The following is a 21,124-nucleotide window of genomic DNA, read 5'->3' as shown; positions in this document are numbered from 1 at the left end:
GGAATTATAAGATCAGCCAGAAGCTGAATCACCGATGTGATTTAAACTGTGTTGAAATGTTAAGTTGCTGGAACGAAACCAGAAATAGGATATTAGAATATTTCAATTTTTCTAAGGGACTTGAAAAATAATAAGCAATATCTTCATCTTAGTGACTATGTAAAAATCTTCAAGATGTCTTCAGAGTCCAAATGGTAATGATTGAATATGTAGGTCTAAATATGAGTTTCTGTACACATCAGAAGAATCTACGATATGCTTCATTACAAAAAGACATAAAGTATTTGGCTGCACTCAGCCGTAGCTGTACTAATGTACCACCACATACAAGGCATTGCATAGGTATTTTTCAGTTCCTTTGTTCTTCAGTGGCTCCCTGTAAATGACAGAGGATGGTAATGTGCCTACCTTTCCTTTCTACTTGAGCAGTATTTTTGAATTACTTGTCCGACAGAACTAGCCATCGGTGACTTTGCAGCATACAAGAAATACATTCCCAGGGAAGCAGAGTACGCAAGCCTGAAGCCAACTCCGACGCTGTCTGGGGCTGGAGATAATTCAGGGCATTCTCGCAGACAGATCCCAGCATGCAGTGCGGCACTGCAGGACCAACTAAGGCAGCAGTTTGGCAAAAATGTGGAGAACTACCCTTCCCAGGGATGCCAAGGAACACACCACACAACCCGTGCAGAAATGGGGATAGAATATGGCTCAGAAATCAAGCTTCTGATTTGAAAGTAAAAGGAAAAGAATATGAGAGAGACAGAGAGAGACAGACAGAGAGAGAGAGAGAGAGAGAGAGAGAGAGAGAGAGAGAGAGAGAGAGAGAGAGGGTCCCAAAACACAAGACAAAGGAAAAAGATGTGGGCACCGGAAGGAAACATATTAAGTACATAGTCTCACAAGAAGGAAAAAGGCAGAAAAGAATAAAAGCGGGTGGAAAAGAAAACAGACATGTAGAGAGGGAGGAAAAGAAAGGAATAAAAAGTAGAGAATCGCTATGCCTGCCATCACCAGTTCTAATATGAAACAGTGTTCCAGCCGGTAGCATCTGTAAAGTGCTCAAACAAACATTGATATGCACAGAATAGATTAAAATATTGCAGCAGGGAGACACCAGCTGAGTTCTTCCCGTCTTTTTGGGATAAATTAAATATCCATACTCTTTTCCTGCTCAGACACATGTTTACTCTTTTAAACTGTCCTGCATTTGTCTAACCTTCATGATATTTCTTTCTAGGTAGTTGCCCACAATACTCTTGGTAAATGAAGGCTATGACTTCACTATGGCTATCGGACATAAAATGTTGACTATTTTAATAATTGAACATGTGCTTCCAGCAACTGCCTCTTGATATCCGGCTTTGTGTGGGCTGTGTGCATGAGTACCTCTTTTCTAGCCTTGCTGATTGGAAACAGCAGGTTCAGATACAACTTTCCCCTTAATCTGTGCTAGTTTTTTATTATTATTATTATATTCAAAGACAAACTCACATGACTTGACAAAAACATCACATATCAATAAAAAAAATCAAAAGTAAAAAAGGATTAAAGGAAAATACTTATTATAACTGAATGGTCATGTGTTTAAAAATATTTGTATTCAGCCTGGGCTTAGCCAGTTCCAAGTGGTCAGATGTCTGTCAGGATTGTTGTTAGGACCAAGAGAACAGCAGAATTATGAAATCTGTATGTATTTTAAAGGAAAAGCTGTAATCAATTCATTAGCCACCAGCATAGATGAAAGATTAAAATCACTTCATATTCTCAACATCTAATAATTAACATTAAAACTTCTCTAATTCAGAGTTCATACATCAACTTTGGCAAAAGTATTAACAGAACTCAAATTTGATTCTTTTGCATTTAATTTAAATGGCAGGACCTATGTATGGTCTTGCTAGACAATTATTTTCATCTGTTATTGGGGACTTACATTTTTAACTTATAAAATAGCTAAGATGAATCTTGTCATAGTGCAAATGATGTAGCAAGGTAAAGAAAGTAATCTCGTCTCTGAAATCCATGTGAAGACCATTTGCATACTCCTCAATCCTAAGGCAAAAATCTGATTCCTTATAAAGGCTATTTGAAGTGAGTGTGATTACATGAATCACATTTAAATGGAAAATATTTAAATTCATGGGTGAGGCTTGGAATAAGGAGTGTGGGGAACAAAATGATCTGCAGTTCATATGTTGACTCAAAATTCATGGATATGAAGGCAGAAAGGTACTTGCCCAATATTTTCTAGGCCATTTCTAACCTGCATTCTGCAATGAGCTGCAACAAGCTACAGGCAGCTATTGAAATTAAAATTTAAGTTAAAATAATTTCCTCTCTTTTCCCAGCCATATTTCAAGTAAGTAGTAGTCTGTAAAACTGGATATTTTCTATTGTGAACAACATGGAAATAAAATATTTCCAGCTTTGAAGAGGTTTTATTAGACCATGCTGTTGTGAAAAGTTTTATAGCACAACTGGTCAGGTGGATCCCAATATTATTCTTCCAGTCTCTTTTAAGAGATTGGAATTATATTGATTCATTTGAAGACTCTGAGTAAGGAGAACATTTTTTCACTATCACTTAGTGATTTGTTTATGAATAGTTTAAAAATATGTAAGAGTGCTTATGGGGAAGGGTTATACAGCAACTGGCTGTCAGAGAGTTGATTTAAAAATCAGAGAAAATGGGCTGGAGAGATGGCTTAGCGGTTAAGCGCTTGCCTGTGAAGCCTAAGGACCCCGGTTCGAGGCTCGGTTCCCCAGGTCCCACGTTAGCCAGATGCACAAGGGGTGCGCACGCGTCTGGAGTTCGTTTGCAGAGGCTGGAAGCCCTGGCTCGCCCATTCTCTCTCTCTATCTGCCTCTTTGTCTCTCTGTCACTTTCAAATAAATAAATAAATAAATAAACTTTCAAATAAACAAAAAAAAAAAATTAAAAAAAAAATCAGAGAAAATAAAAACTTACTCCTGCGACAGTCCCTGGATATTTCATAGATGCTTATTTGTCTAACCTTTCCAGAAATGACAGCTATCCTCTTGTCAGTGCCAAATCACACATAGTACAGAGCTCTGCTTTTCAAAATTAAAAAAGTTACAATAAAAAGGATGGAGCATTAGTGTGTGAATCAAAAGTCCAGAAGAGAAAAAAGTTCTTGTTGTTTATTTCATATTCATATAATAAAGTGGGTAGTATTTCAGAGTAGAAACAAAAACAGAGACACTTTTCTCTCTGTGCTTTAAGAAGAAATAAAGAGTAATGAAAAGGCAAAGAGACAAGAGTCAAATGTCAATTAATTGAAGTTGATATAATTAAGATTTTACTATGCAATAAGACATTGAAGGGAAAGGGAAAAAGAGAAAAGATGGCAGTGTGTATTCACATGTGTGTCTATAATTGGGTATTATAATTCTGATTTATAAATAAGATTCTAAATCCAATTATCCAAACAAGGTTAAAGGAGATAGATTATAAATGTGGAGGTTATTATTTTTTAAATATTATAGCAAAAGATTCTAACTAGGAAAAATATCTGACCCACACTTTCTTTTAGATTTTATGATTTGCACTAGAGGATGACTCAGTGTTTAACTCAGATACTTTTTGAATGGGATGCCAAGTGTTGATTTGTCAATTTGAAATTGTTTCTCTCCCTCTTTCTCTCTCCTCTCTCTCCCACTGACTTTGGATATGTAACCACAGAACATCACAACTAACATAAAAATAATCAGAGAGATTTCCCTTCCTTTTTAGAATGATTCTGGAATGTGAATCGGATGTGTATCACTGTGTTTCATAAGATACACAGCAAAAAAAAAAAGAAGAAGAAGAAGAAGAAGAAGGAGAAAGAAAGAACAAAAGAAAGAAGGAATGAGAAAAGATAAGCACAACCCACCTCACAGTATCTCCTCACCCCTCACATCCCCTTTTCTTTTCCCCTTCCTTTTCTGCTGTCTGAACTGTGCAACCCACTTAGGATGATACAATCTGCTATCAATATCCACAAGGGGACCTCACTCAAATCTGCACAGGGCAAATGAGGGCAAGAATGTGAACTTGAGGGAGGTCCTGAGGCAAAAGTGATGACACACACCATGCAGTTACATGACGGAACAAACCATCCTTGTGATACCAGTGGTGGCTTCTTTTTCAGTGGGGCATTTGGAGACCATAAAACATTTAAATAATATTCAAATGTAGAACGGTATTTTTCAATAGTTTTTGGGATTACACATACTGACATGTTTATAAAGTGTCCATATACTGGCTAACAGGTGAAAGAGAAAGGCATTAATCCTGGCTCTTAAAGAAGAATATAAGTGGAAAGAAAATGATATTATTTAACTTAAAGTTACTCTTGTATTAATAGTTCAAATGCTATGGTACAAGGTTAAAAACACTACATGTTTAACTGACCTCATTAAGCAAAAGTACTACCTTCTGTCTGGAAGTATAAACATCTTTATACAGAAAGTGGGGACTGGGGAGGCCCTCATCAGTTGCTGTATAACCCTTCCCCATAAGTATAAGCAGATTAATCGGCAGCAGTGCTTGTGCGGTAATTAATAAAGTTTATGATCTTGCGTTAAAGCATTGACTTCCAGAGTGCTAGTTCTCTAGCTTACAAAGCTAGGAGGAAGAACGAGTTTATCACCAAGGTCTAAATATGCCCTGTATTACTGTGCAAGAGGAATAAACCTGAAGCACATTAGTTATCACTATCATTTAAAAATGCGTTTTCATAATTAGCTCATTCCGGTATCACAATAGCTGTCTAGTAGAATTTAACCCACAAAACATTGAGAGACAGTTCTCTAATGTCTCTCTGATAGCTGGTCTAGTGACAGAACCTTAGAAGCATATTACTGTGCGATTGGGAATATGGCTCAATCGGTAAAGCACTTGCTGCCCAAACTTGAGAACTGGAATTCGGTTCCCCAGCGTGAATAGAAATTCTGGCCAGGCATGGTGGCCTGACTATAATCGCAGTGCTCTAGAGGGAATACTCTAGCCAACTGACAAGTTCTGGCTTCAAATGAGAGGGCATATATTGATAAGCAAGGTGAGCAGTGATTGAGGAAGATGCCCTGACATTAACCTTTGACCTTTACATGCACAAACAAACACATATACACCTGCACCTACACATATGTGAACATGAATACACACAGATTCACACCACACCCACACCCACATACAAACACGCACACATGCACACACAAACAGGAGAAAAACGGTATCATTTTATATTAGCTGCAGATTATGTCATCAAAATGCCATTATTAGAAAATATCTTTACTTTAGAACTAGATAGGTATTGCTTTTCTAAGATTTAAAAATGTGTACACAGGGCTGGAGAGATGGCTTAGCGGTTAAGCGCTTGCCTGTGAAGCCTAAGGACCCCGGTTCGAGGCTCGGTTCCCCAGGTCCCACGTTAGCCAGATGCACAAGGGGGCGCACGCGTCTGGAGTTCGTTTGCAGAGGCTGGAGGCCCTGGCACGCCCATTCTCTCTCTCTCTCCCTCTATCTGTCTTTCTTTCTGTGTCTGTCGCTCTCAAATAAATAAATAAATAATTTAAAAAATAAAATAAAATAAAAATAAAAATGGGTACACAATGCTATAGCATATGCACTGAGGAGAAGAATTCATTTCGCCATTGGGTAACTGCTGTGGTGGGACAACAAATATCCTGAGATGTAGTGATTAAAAAGATATGTTTTAGTTTCATGATGTATTTTAAAATGTTAGGATGAGATATCTCGGTTCATCAAACCTCCTAAAATTTTAGGTCTCTTGGCACAGTGGAAATACCTCTCATGCCAGCCCTCAAGGACCAGAGGCAAGAGGATCAGAAGTGTCTGACCAGTCAAGCTTGTATAGTGAGATCTTGTCTCTAAACAACAACCTCAATGGCAAGAACATTTCTTTCATTTTGGTTTTTAAAAATATTCTTTTGAGGGCTGGAGAAATGGTTTAGTGGTTAAGTGCTTTTCTGTGAAGCCTGAGGACCCCAGTTCGAGGCTCAATTCCCCAGGACCCACGTAAGTCAGATGTACAAGGTGGCACATGTATCTGGTGTTCATTTGCAGTGGCTGGAGGCCCTGATGAACCCATTCCCTCCCCCACTCTCTCTGCCTCTTTCTCTCTCTGTATACTTGTCACTCTCAAATATATATATATAATACAACATCTGAGGTACTTGACTTGCAAACATGAGAACCTGAATTTGATAGCTGTTACCAGCAATTAAACACTAAAAAAACAAGCTGGACATGGTGGCAGCACTTTAAGTACCAATGCTAGGAAGCAGAGATAGGCAGGTCCTTGGGACTTGCTGGTTAGCAGATCCAGACTCATCTGTGAGTTCCAGTGTAATGAGAGACTCTGTATTCAAAAGAGATTTACTCTGGCTTCTACAAACATGCAAGCATGTATAAATGCACACCAAAACACACAGATGCACATGTGCACATGAGCATGCACACACATACCTACACACACACACACACACACACACACACACACACACACACACACATACACACTGCTCATTTTATTTTAAGGAATAAAGATTTGGCTCATTGTTAGAGTGCTACTTTAACATGTGTAAGGCTCTAAGTTTGATCCCCAGCACTGTGAAAGACAAAATAAAATAATAAAAAGTAGTCATTTTAGGGCTGGAGAGATGGCTTAGTAGTTAAGGTCCTTGCCTGTGAAGCTAAAGGACCAAGGTTCGATTCCCCAGGACCCATATAAACCAGATACACAAAGGGGCACATGTGTTTGGACTTCATTTGTGGTGGCTGGAGGCCCTGATGAGCCCATTCTCTCTTTATCTATCTACGTACCCCCTCTCTCTCTCAAACAAATAAAATAAAATAAAATGGTGTTTTTTTTTAAGTCACCTTAAAATCTTCTTTATATGCACTGAAATTATTATAGCTATTAGTCTGGTTTTGTATAATCATTTTTGTTTAGATTTTGTTTTCTTCAATAAGAAAATAATATTTTCTTTATTTCCTTCTTTCTGCCTTTCTTCTATATTCTATATGTATTTTTTATGATTGTTGCATCAGGATCTAATAGTGTAACCCAACCTGGCCTAGATCTCACTATGTTCCAGGTTCAAACTCACAATGATCCTTACGCCATAGTATCCTGAGTGCAGTGATTACACGTGTGAGACACCACACCAGGTATTTCATAGACAGTTTTTTACTGTTAAGAAAACAAAAAGAATTTTATCTACTGTTTATTACAGGAATGAAACAAAAAATAAACCATTTTAAATTTGAAAGGTTTTATCTCTTTATAAATACTTTTTCATTCTCCCTGATTTTTCCTACAAAAATAATTTGCAGCTTGAGTGTTGTATACATCAAGTCTTTGCTTGAATTTCTAACACCACAAACAAGTAAGATGATGGCATAATAATAATAATTAATAATAACAACAAAATAAGCAAAGTAAGATGGCCCAAAATAAATCCTGCATGTTATTTTTTTTTTAACATTGAATCCCATTTTGTTATCTGTGCTCAGTGACAGAAATTATTTCCTGGTTTAATTCTTTTAGAAGTATCAATGTCTAGAGACAAGTTCAAACCTGCTTACAAAATGTAACACTCGGGTTTTCAGTATAAGTTTAAGAAGCATCAATTTCACAAAATTAATGAAAATGCTTCTAGGCATCCTAAACATCATTTAAATACTCCTGTGCAGTGAAGGTTCAAGTGTGTCCCAAGTTCCCATGTTCCCATCTGTTCCAATCCATTATATTGATTCTTGTGAGGGTTAGAGTGTGCACTTTCATTGATCAATGAAACAGCCTGACAAAGCAAAACTGTCTGCTGATTAAAGACAGATTTATCCAACCTTTGTCTCATTTGTGTCCATAATGGATAGATGTTCTACCTCATGGAATTACATGCAAATATAAACAATATAAACACAGTGTATACACATCTCAGATACAGAAAGGCAATGGACAAAGAATTGTCTTTTATTGTTGGAAGTTATGAAATGTTCTTGGGTATTCACCACAGTGAGCTGCTATTGAGTTTTGTGAGGATTATCATTCTTGATCACATATGTGACCTCCTTTTCAAGTTCATTAAGTAACTGGTCCATTTTCAGGATTTAATTTTTTTTATTTTATTTCTTTTAAAAGAGAGAGACGGAGAGAAGGAGAAAGAGAGAGAGGATAGATGGGTATTTCTGGGTCTGTAACAGATGAGCAGGAACTCCAGATACATGTGACACTTTGTGCATCCGGCTGTATGTGGGTACTGGGGAATGGAACCGAGACCATCAGGCTTTTCAAGGAAGAACCTTTAACCCCTGGGGCCATCACTCCAGCCCCCGGGATTTTTCCAAAACATTTTTTTAAGCAAGTAAGCACTCAAAAATGTTGCAATCATTAACCTATGCTGACTTCACTCTCTGTTGGAGAATCTGTTTTTTTTGTTGTTGTTGTTTGTTTTTCAGAAGGTAGCAAGACCCGAGGAAATAAATCACCCTGGGTACTTCAGCCAAAGCCCAGGTGAAATCACAGGGGAACTGGGAAGGTGAGCAAGAGTGCTGCTTCCATGGTAGACCTGATAATCAGCAACAGGGTGAAGGAGACAGACGCTGAGGATACTCAACACCTACCAAAGCAGAAGTCCAGAGTCTCCTAAGAACTCATCACTAAAGTATACTTAAAAACACCCATTATGGCTACGGGAATTTTGTGGAAGAGGAGACAGAAAGATTATAAGAGTCCCTGGTTGGGAGGGCATAACCAGAAGCATTGACCCCCGCCCCAATAACCGACTGCTGTTCCCACTAGTCATAACCCACAACTCCATGGGAAATACCAGCAACCCCGCTGAGGAGGGTCCCCAGTAGGGTAGAGAGGCAAGGGAGGAGATACAGATGTATGAACACATGATATATTCATACAAAGCAAGTCCTTAATAAATTTAAAAATAATCAATGTCTGCTTGAGGGAATAAAAATGCCATTGCCCTTGACTTTTCAGACCCACCATACAGTGTCTTAATGAGATTGCTTGTTCACTAACTTAAACTGGATGACCCAACCTAAGCTATGGAAATATAACTTGAAACAAAAATCTCACCCAATATTGTATTCATATAGCAGCCACTGCAGGAGGGTGTATCTACCAGAAGTAATGGCACTTTGACTTTTGTTAATCTACAGTATTAGATCAGGTCCTATGGGAGAGGCTTGTAACCCGAGCTATGCCAGCGACCGAAGGAGGAGGATCACAGGTTAAAAGACTTCCTGGGCCACAAAATAAATTCAAGGCCAGTCTGGGAAAATTCTCAGTGGAGAAACACTTTCCTAACATGTCCAGGGCCTTGGGTTCAATCTTATACTATAAAAATAAGGATCTATACTTTCCTTAATTCCTCTAAACTGTCTGTAACCTTCCCTGAGATAATAAATAGTATTCACAAATTCAGTACTCTCATAGCCTAGGTGACCAAAAATAATGCTTAATTATGTTTATTAGCAGTTTAATCAGCTTATTTTCTCTTACATGCCATGAGCTATAATTTACTCAGGAAGATAATAAAGTTATAAATAATATTCAGAGTACATGCCATTACAAATGTTGAATTTAAGAGAAAACATATTTTTATTCCCATGCTGAACAATGCTTTTTTCAATTAATTAATGAAATGCTCAGAAGGAAATGAAGTGTATCGCTTCTCATAGATGCCAGACCTTTAAAATATTTGCTGGATGATACATTGTTATTTTTTTGAAGAAAAAAACAGTTTCTTCAGTCAAAAATTAAAGCTGAATATTCAACATTTCTTAGGAGTGTTGAATAAGTCTATTTGTCCAGCTTACTTTGCAAAGGCTGCGTAGAAAACAGCACCATAAACAGTTTTGGTCCCCACACAAGGGCTAAACAAAGAGTCCTCTTTCTAGCCATCTAATCGGGTAATTTATTTTTTCAACCATCACATAAATCGAAACACAGCTGTAACCAATGACTTGCAGATCCAGTTCCCAGCCAGCTGGGATCAGTTTTGCTGAAATAGCAAGATTTTTACATTGTTCACTTCTGTACATCTGGAGAAATCATTGAGGTTCAAAGGTGACCAGCAAAGCTCTTTAAATAAATCCACCCAACACTGAGGAGCAGCCTAGGTATCCACAAACTCTGTATCTGTTTCTACCAAACATTCATGTCATGAAATTGATGCATATCAAGGTGATTTTTATCTTTGTCAATACAGACCTTATGAGTTGCTAATTGAATTAAGCACCCCATTTGTTTTTTCAAACAACTTGCTTAGATTTCTTTAAAACATTTTCGTAGGACTGGCTGCTACTTAGAGATATTAAAACACTAAGTTCTATTCAGAAACAGCCATTAGAACCTGTAACAAAAGCAGAAACACTCAGAAATGCTCATATTCCTATCTCAAGTTTAATCAAGTTTAGCTTCTATTTTGATAACATGAATGAAGAATACTCTTTGAAAGAATGTACAGCTGTAATTCCTCCTTCAAACCAGGCCAGCAAATACCTCAAGGAGCCATAGTCTTGGGAGAAACAAAGGTGCAATAGGACTCGTCCACATGCTGTTCTGGAGGGAGGTGACTCTGGCACAAGGAGAGATGCTCAAAAGCCTCAGCTACTGTTGCTGATACTGGGAGCATGTAACTGCACGGGGCACAAAATCCACGACTCCAGAAAACAGCATAGCAGTTGATTTTTGATATAAAGAGCCATAATCAAAGATTAATAAACTTAAAAGCCTAGAAGAAAACCAGGAGTAGTAGCGCACGCCTTTAATTCCAGCACTTGGGAGGCAGAGGTAGGAGGATGGCTTTGAGTTCAAGGCCACCCTGAGACTAAATAGTGAATTTCAGCAAGATCCTACCTTGAAAAAAATTTTTTAAAAAACCTAGAAGAGAAAATGTATTCCTGATATTAAGATTATGCACAATATATCAGTTCAAATGCATAGTTTTCTTTCTGCCCATATTAAAACAATATACTCATCTTTTGGGTCTAAGGATGTATTCAGTCATAGAACCCCTGCTGCAGGCATGAAGCCATTGGTTAGATCTCTATTTTTACCACATATCTTGGGAAAACAATTATATATCTCACAGACTTTTTATGCCCATTTTAAAAATGCATTTATTTACTTATTTAAGAGAGAAAAAGAGGGAGAGAGAAAGAGAGAGAGAGAGAATGGGCATGCCAGGGCCTCCAGCTATTGCTAACGAACTCCAGATGCATGCATCACCTTGTGCATCTGGCTGACTTGGGTCATGGGGAATCAAACTGGGATCCTTTGGCTTTGGAGGCACATGCCTTAACTGCTAAGCCATCGTCCTCATGCACATTTTTCACTGTGAAGAAACTATGAGTAAATCACAAATCCCCTTCATCTTTTCTTTGTTTACGTTAAAATCCAAACAATCTATGTTATTATTTAATTATCTGACTTTCATATGTGGCCATTTCAGTTATTCAGATCAATAGAGATTTCTTTAGTTATCGTAGCATTTCCCATCACATAGTAAATTTGCATAAAGGTCTCTAAATTCATGCATTTGTTAAATGTGATGGGTTCTTATTGTTAATCATTGTGTACATGCACTACAGAAACATGGTATTACATAATTAGAAACTAACAATAACGTTTCAGTGTGGCATGGAGGGCCTTTAAGTGTTTGAAGGCAATGGGAGAAAAGCTGCATTTAACCAAGGCAGGAGATCTGCATTCCTGTCCATCCATCACTGGCTGAACTGAATATGGGATCTAGAAGAAGTAACAATACATCTCTAGATTCCCAGTAGACTAACTTCTTAAACTGGTTGTCATGACCTCATATGTGGACCTTTAACTGACAGCTGAGATTACCAAAAAAATAATAATAATAATAATAATAAGCATAGTAAAAATTTCCAAATGTGCAAGAGTGAGCTAGAGCAAACTCAGTGAAATTGCAATCATAGGCTAGAGAGAACTCAAGGGTTAACTACACTTCCTGAAAGTGTAATCATGGGCTAGCGTGAGCTCAGGGGTTAGCTACACTTTCTGAATGTGCAACTATGAGCTAAAGTGAGGTCGGGGCTTAACTCCACTTCCCGAATGTGCAACAGTGGGTTAGCATGAGCTCAGTGGTTAACTACACTTCTTGAATGTACAAGAGCATGTTAGAGGGACCTCAGGGGTTAGCTACAATTCCTGAATGTTCAACAGTAGGGAACTTATTCAAAATTAAATATTAAGGAATCTGAGGTATTTCGGGCAGTGCACAAGTGTGTTGTGTCCAGTAACTTCATTGTAAATCTGGTTCTCGACACAAAACCTGTGCACTTTACCAACTTTAGTAGTCATGCTACAAAAGCCCAGTGAGCGCTGAGTAAAACACCTCGGCGTGAGACTATGGGATCAGGTAAACGCTAGTGTTTTCCTGGAGAGTTTTCTGTCCTTATAGAAACACAATGGTTTAATTGTCAAAGAAATACTTGTTTGTATTCTTCAGAATGTATTTAATTAATATATCTTTGTATGATACTGTATTATTTCTGAACATTTGTATTAAATAACTGCTATTGGAAATGTTGATCTGAATTTTACTTAAAATGCTTGAAGTTTTCATTAGCTCAGAATTGTGAACAATATTTGTATATCTCTAAACATATATCTGCCATTTTGTGCCATGTATTTATTTATACAACATGGCATTGTCAGCAGGGACAACTGTAAAAGTCAAAACATTCTGCAAAATATGGAAGATGCTCTATGTCTTGCAGTATCAAGTTTTCACGCAAGATGTAAAAGTTTATGTAAAAGTTTCTTTATTATGCAAATTTTCATGTTACTAACAAATGGTAAAATTGTTTTATAGTAAAGAATTGTCTTAACATAATTTACTTTTTGCTTCAATATTAGTAAGTACTTGATTTGTGGAATAATTTCATATGACTACATATCATGCCATGTAATAAGTGCTCAGGGAAAAGAGTGACAAGTGAAAAATGTTAGGCTGGGTGTGGTAGCACGCACCTTTAATCCAAGCACTTGGGATGTAGAGGTAGGATGATTGCTATGAATTCAAGGCCAGCCTGAGACTACCTAGTGAATTCCAGGTCAGCCTGGGTAAGAGTGAGACTCTACCTCAAAAAATAAGAAAAGTTTCAGAAGCCACATAGAATACAGATCATTTTAATAAATATAAAAATTCCAATTCACAACTACTTATGCTGATGTTCTTAAAATGTAAATCCTTAGATTTCCCTCTACCAAATTTATTTTCCTTCCTCACATTGGGGTGAGCACTTAAGAAGACAAAAAGAAGGAAAGAAAAGAAAGAACACAATCATTCCCCTAATGGGGGGAGTGGGCTATGAACAAATCAATCCAGAAATAACTAAATTTTAAAATAGATCAGTTAAATACACCTGTCGATAAACAAATCTGAAATTAGGCAACTCCCACACTTGGTTCTTTACTACAATACTATTCTTTACACATTGGGTCATGACTAGATTTTTTGTTCTGTTTTAAAATATACTCTATGCTAAACATGCCCCATACATGTGCAGATGTATGTTTATACATAAGGAGGCCAGAGAAAACAACCTCAGGTGTCATTTAACAGAAATTTTTGCAAGACAGGGTCTCCCACTGATCTAGAACTCACCAATTAGGATAGACACACTGCCTAACAAGTTACAGAGACACTCCCATCTACACTTCCCCAATTCTTGGATTAAACAAGCATGCCACCACATCCAGCCTTTTTTACATTGGTTCTGGGGATCAAACTCAGGTTCTTGAGTGACATGCATATTGTCTAAGCTATCTCACCAGGGCCGTTTCTAAATAGTTTAATCATTTAAATTCACATATATTCCAACATCCCATGGTACAATGACAGTTATAAACTATATCCATTCAAATGTGTGATACTGTTGCCCAAAATATCTGTCTCCTATATTTAACATATATTTATGTAATTTAAGATTATATTTATAAAATGAAAATATTAAAAATAATTTTAGGTACTAACACAGTGCCAACTGAGGGAGCTATGCCACAAATACTTTATCAATATAAACAGTCCATGACAATTTCAGCTGAGAGAAAATAAAGGGAGGGAACATAGATTTTTATCAAAAAATACTTTTAGATTTTTCTTCATTGAATGATATCTTACAATGCTATCAGATAACAACTAAATTAAAACAAGTTCCTTGATATTACCAAGTTTGGTTTCATTTTTTTTCCAATTTTATTTCTTCAAAATTTTAGTTACAATAGAAATTTTCAATATGTCCTCAAGGAATATATGCTCTGCAAACATTATAGAAATCTGTCCCATTTTGAGCTTGTCAAGCACAAACAAAAATGTGTTAGTCTGCATGCTTCCATAAAATTGATATATTTGTTGTTTGGTGGTTGCTTTTTAGGGTAGGGCCTCATTGTATCTCAGGGTGACCTATTCACTATGTAGTCTCAGCATGGCCTCGAATTTATTGGGAGCCTTCTATCTCTGCCTCCCGAGTGCAGGGATTACAGGTGTGAGCCACCACATCTGGCTTTTGGGCTGGTAGAATAAGGGAAAATGTACTAAAATATATTTCATGTCTACCTGTGAACATATTTTTCATTATTTTATCAATTACTATTAGCTCAGTACAAGAAAAATATGACATTTCATTGAAATTCCCAATGTTCTTTAAAAATATTTTATTTATTTATTTATTGGAGAAAGAGAGAGAGAGGGAGAGATAAAGAAGCAGGTAGAAAGAATGGACATACCAGGCTGGAAAGATGGCTTAGTGGTTAAGCGCTTGCCTGTGAAGCCAATGGACCCCGGTTCAAGACTCGATTCCCCAGAACCCACGTTAGCCAGATGCACAAGGGGGCACACCCATTTGGAGTTTGCTTGCAGTGGCTGGAGGCCCTGGCATGCCCATTCTCTCTCTGTCTCTCTCTCTCCACCTCTGTCTTTCTCTGTCTGTTGCTCTCAAATAAATAGATAAAAATAAACAATTAAAAAAAAGAATGTACATGCCAAGGCCTCTAGCCACTGTAAACAAATTCCAGATGCATGCACCAGCATGTACATCCAGCTTAGGTGAGTATAGGGAAAATCAAACCTGGGTCCTTAGACTTCACAGGCAAGCACCTTAACCATTCAGCAATCTCTCCAGCCTGAAACTCCAAATTCTTTAGTCATCATAGTACATGCAACTTTTGTGATGAGTGTTTTAATTTGATGTGGCTAGGTGTGAGGAGACTCACAATGTAAAGTGTAGTATGTACTTAAATATAATTACCATTAAAGTAACCTAAATGATACTTGTTTACTGTTCATTAAAGTCTTTATGAAACCTAATACTTGCTTTGTAATCACCAAGGCAGCATTTTGAATATTTATTTATAAGCAGAATTTTCTTATAATTCCACACAAATATCAGTGTAAATCATAGAATTTTACATGTTTAAAGGTGGTTTGGAACACAGCAAGGTAGGATAGTAATAAAAATACACCGAAGTTATAAGAAGCAAGAGAAAACAACAACCTGTTACTCTTAAACCAAATGATGCCTTCAAGACAGGGTTACTCATTAATTCATTTGCCTTTTATGTTTAAAGAAATGATTTTTTCTCCAATTTTGATGAAAGAGTATTGTCTCTTATGTTGGCTTAAAAAATTCTGGCGGATTTACCTTGCAAGTTTAAATTTGTGCATTGTGTGTAAACAGAACTAAAGACTTTTCAAAGAGCACTCTGACCTTGATAGTAGTTAAACTTCAGGGTTTATTCATTTATTTATTTATTTATTTATTTATTGCCAAACACTAGTGAGTCAAGTCATTTTCTATCAGTTTAGTTCTTAGTGACATTTGATATGAAATACCACATGAAACAAATTAGGGCATTTGAAAATACTAAGATTATACTTGGGCATTCTGAGTGTCTGATTTAATTGTCAAATATGCTGAACTACCAGAAGGTTGATTTCACTAATCATTTTAGATTGCCTTATATATACTAAGCTTTAGTACGATTCTATATTTCAAAAATGATCATACTATTAATTTGATATAAATCTTTGAGAAAAATTGCATATATATGCATCTAACATAGGTATTAAGCAAGCTATAAGTTTTTGTAATACATGGTCACTATAACAATTTATAATTTCCTTAAAAAGTGGTCTGTAAGGGTTTGGGATTTAGCTCACTAGAGAAGAGCTAGCCTAGCATGTGCCAGGCCCTGGGTTCAGTCCTCAGCACCAGAAAACAAAACAAAACTGAACAACAAAAAGAATTCATAAATACTGCATAGATATGTAAAAATAGGAGGAAATCGAGAATCTATAAGGTGCACTACAAATACATCTAAGGCGTAAGTAACCACACAGATGTAGGTGATGTCAGTCAGGTTTCCTAAAAATATTAAATCAAACTGAATTTGGAAATATCTTCAGGGTATATGATATTTAAATTGAGGTCATGTTTTGGGATTTTCTTTCCTGAAATCTTACTTCTGTAGATGATTAGTGTTCATGAATTAAAATTATTTTGTTTGCAAAGAAAGAATTGTAAAACATGTTGAATATTTTTGGAGACCACTTTTTTTTTTCCCCACCTAGGCTCCAAAGCCTTTCAAATGCACTATGTCTAGCACTGCATTAAACTTTCTTTTTTTAAAATTAAATTTATTTGAGAGAAAGAGGGAGACAAAGAGAGAGAGAAAGAGAGAATGGTACACCAGGGCCTCTAGAGACTGCAAACAAAGTTCAAAACACATGTGCCACCTTGTACATCTGACTTACATGGGTACTGGGGAATCAAATCTAGGTCCTTAGAATTCAAAGGCAAATACCTTACCCACTAAGCCATGTCTCCAGCACTGCATTAATCTTTCTTTCTCTAAAAGTAGCCAACATAACAGGCAATATCCATCAGCTAGCCTAAAAATAGAAAGAAAATTAAACCCATATAGCTATAACTATAAGCTTTTTATCTTTATGGTAATTAAAATGGAAGGGAAAATTTTTGTGTCCACTGTCCAATACCTCCTGCATTTTGAAAACCTTATGCAATTGAAAATTCAATATTTAAAACTGAGATAATTGCCCTCAATTGGACCCTCCAAGCAGCGCACACCTGCCAACATGACTTAAAATAGGTTATTTTTAGGACTTCCAATTACTCATCAATTAATGTGACATGCACTTTATACATGTTTAAAAGAGACTAAGTTATTAGAGGATTATTAAGATGAGGAGAGAAATGACTTTTGTCCTCAAAATATTAATATGTGGTAAAAAAGTCAGGCAGTCAAAACTGTGGAAACATAATAAATGGAAAGCCTTCTATGACATTGCAAAGGCTGAGAGAAGTTAGGGAAGAGAACCAACGTATGCTGAGTGCTCAACCTTCACTTGAACTGGGCCTTAAGGAAGAGGACTGCTGGGAAGGAAAAGCAGGAAAGGCTGAGAAAGAAGAAAGGGCCACAGGTGGAGATGCACACAATTTTAGGAAATGATAGACCTTGAGTGGCAAAAATGCTAGTTTATAAAGGGATTTTATGGGCTGGAGAGATGGCTTAGCGGTTAAGCACTTGCCTGTGAAGCCTAAGGACCCCAGTTCGAGGCTCGGTTCCCCAGGTCCCACGTTAGCCAGATGCACAAGGGGGCGCACGCGTCTGGAGTTCGTTTGCAGAGGCTGGAAGCCCTGGCGCGCCCATTCTCTCTCTCTCCCTCTATCTGTCTTTCTCTCTGTGTCTGTCGCTCTCAAATAAATAAATTAAAAAATAAATAAATAAATAAATAAAGGGATTTTATTAGGAAATTGGCTAAGCAGTTTGGTTGACTTTTAGATACAGGGTGTTTGTTATGGTATTAGCAATGAATAATTTATGAAAAATTAACAACAAAAATCTTTCTATTGAGTAGTGGTTTTAGATATGTGTAACAACTCATTCAATGTCTATTTACACCTAATACCTACCTGCCTCAGTGCTAGCAAATATAATGGCACTTTATCATTTCAATGATCCCATAGGTAAGTACTATCCTTATATGGAAATTATTGATCTGAGCATTAATGACATTAGAGAATGTATCCTATGTAATTTGATTGCAACCTCTCTGATTCCATCACTTATAACTTTCTGAAGCACATGTAAAGCTACATCTGAAAATTATATTGGCCTCAGAACATTATAGCAAATGTAGCTCTCACTCCTAAGCAGCATAAATAGTCCTTGGTGAGTCAGGGAGGATCCTTCAAAGAACCTAGAATGGTGCTGCAGAGGTGGCTTAGTGGTTAAGAGTGTTTCCTTTGCATGCAATTAGGCCTTGAGGATGCCTGAGAGACTGTTTAAGTTTGATTCCCAGGACTGTAACCTAATCCCACAGAGGAGCAGAGACATAAAAATGAGCAAAAGTTCACACACACACAACTACACACACACACACACACACACACACACACACACACACACACAGAAGCCTCACAAATTCTGGGATTAGTAAATGATTTCAGCTAAAAAATGAAAGGGTTTAATGGCAATGCAACAGGGCACATGACATTCCACTCTGAAGTAAGGGAGTGTATGGGGTCCTGAATGGTTATATACACATGTATATATGACACCTAACACATCACACATCACATACATACATACATACCACATGGCTCTCTCACTCTCTCACAGAATCAAAAAAATTAAGCTAAAAGAAAGAAAACAGAAAACCTAGAAGGGACCCAGCAATTCCTGAAATCCTTGTGTTTGGAATATTTTGGAAGTAATAGAAGACTTTAATACAAGTGTGTTAGATCCCATAGCTCATGTTATTTCCTTTATCACATTCTACTGTCTAATAAATAAGTATCAGGGTGTAATTTCACCTTGCAAATAAACTATCATTTTCTTAAGCATTTCTAATATTTGAGAACTTCAAGGGATTCTAGGTTGTGGCAAATGATAAATTGAGTACCTGTCTATCTAATAATTACCATTAGTATCTATTTCTTATTCCTTCATTACAACTTAGTACTTTGTATGATATAGCCAGAGAGGGAAATTATTGATAAATTAAAATTGCTAGATAAGTTTTGCTTGACCCCGTAATTGGTGATGTGTAGATATTTTCCATTTTTTTTAAATTTTTATTTATTTATTTATTTGAGAGCGATAGACACAGACAGAAAGACAGAGAGAGGGAGAGAGAGAGAATGGATGTGCCAGGGCTTCCAGCCTCTGCAAACGAACTCCAGACGCGTGCACCGCCTTGTGCATCTGGCTAACATGGGACCTGGGGAAGTGAGCCTCAAACCAGGGTCCTTAGGCTTCACAGGCAAGTGCTTAACTGCTAAGCCATCTCTCCAGCCCAGTATTTTCCATTTTTATTTCAAATTTACAACATGTCTGACATAATATCTATTTTTACTATATTAGAACCATTACTTATTTTATCAATTAATTTATTAATTCATTTATTTTCCCATTGATTCAGTATTTATCTTGTAGCTCATCTATTTCAGATATAAATATGCATTATAATAATGAAAATTCAAGCAAAGATTATTCTTTTCATTACTTGTACCATGGGAACAGCTACCGGATGCTTTAGTGCTTAATGGACATAGCAACAAAATATTCTATGCTTTCCTTGTGACATGTAACACTCTCACGCTACAAAGTCAAGTAGAGTATATAGATATAGTGCATTATTGTGTCTCTTCTAAAGGAATGAGGTCAGCTGCTCAAACATGAAGTCTACTAATACTTCCATGAGTGTTCTTTTGAAATAAGATCTATCAGCTTGGAAGCTTCTATTAACATTTCCATTACATTCATGTTTTAGTAGGATATTTCATTTTCAGAAACAAACATTTTAAGTCCAGAAAGGGAGAAAAAACAAATATATTAATTTTAAGGCTCTAAATTATATTAAAATTTGAAAGCACGCATGCACTTCTAACTTGAGAGTTTAATACACAAAAGAAAAAATATGAAAGAAAGCACTGAAATTAGAAATCTTGAGTTTTAAATTTGTGTCTTCCATGTTCATTATGCAAGTCTAAAAAGAATGATTCAAATTTAAAGATATGTCTTTGTCTTTTCAAACATTAAGTTACTACATTGTGTTAGAATGTCAATTCTTCAACATTAGGCCCACTGAAAACAAAAGTATCCTATTGTCTAATAATAATATGTCCAGGTAATGGATTGGCTTGTAGTTATTTTACCTGGTACTTGTAAAGCAAATTTTGTGAGATGCAAATAAAATTCCAATTAAATTTCAGTTGTATTTCTGATACTTGGTTTTCTGCATTCATGCTACAGTGACTGAGTTGTGGATTTCTGAAGATGTGAAACCGACCTGAAAGTAAATGGTATGACATAAGAGCTTCTTCTGTTGATTATTATAATTAGGTCTATGGGATAAAAATGGGTAGAGTCAACTAGTAGAACTCTCAGAACCTGAGGGCCGTGTTATTCTAAATAGAAGAATTAGATTAACAAAATTTCCAAACTTCAACAATGCCAACTCAAGTTTGGAAGTTCTTTCAAAAACAAAGAGATAGCTTCAAAAATAAATGAAAAATATGACCGATATTTTTAGATTCTGGGAAATATGGCCTTGTAGTTATTTTTAAAATAATATGCCCAATTATACTAAAATAGTAGGAATACAAATAAATGTATAAGTAATTCGTATATTTCATAAATATACAAGTCATAACTGGAATATTTATAGGATTTTTGATTGCTTTCTTGTTTCCTTGTGTATCAGTAGTTTGGGTTCCTCTTAAGATAGGAGGAGATATCTAATAATTCAAACCACTTTTAAGGGAACTTCACTTGTTGCCACTGTAATTTATTCAAAACTCAGTTCTTTAACTTTTATAATTATAAAGTTGGAGTACATGGCAATATATCTTGGGCAATTTTTAAAATTCTCCCTTCACGTATTATTTAGAAAATATCCAATATACTGTGAAGAAATAGAAAACATATGTCTATTTATGAGTTTGGGCAACTATGAGAGTTTTGGGGAAATTTTTTATAAATCATTATTTAAGACAATACAAGTCAGAACTTTG

At 36.4% G+C, this 21,124-nt stretch overlaps 1 long non-coding RNA gene across 1 annotated transcript in view; it reads right to left on the bottom strand.

Moving 5' to 3' along the window:
- The window catches only part of LOC123460855, a 514,919-nt gene that overhangs the window by 47,663 nt on the left and 446,132 nt on the right, over positions 1-21,124 (bottom strand). The gene's annotated exons all lie outside the window — the stretch shown is intronic.

This window comes from Jaculus jaculus, chromosome 5, assembly GCF_020740685.1.
Source record: "Jaculus jaculus isolate mJacJac1 chromosome 5, mJacJac1.mat.Y.cur, whole genome shotgun sequence".
NCBI classification, from domain to species: Eukaryota; Metazoa; Chordata; class Mammalia; order Rodentia; family Dipodidae; genus Jaculus; species Jaculus jaculus.
Note: the sequence above shows the minus strand (reverse complement) of the source record. Positions and strands in the feature narration are given on the sequence as shown.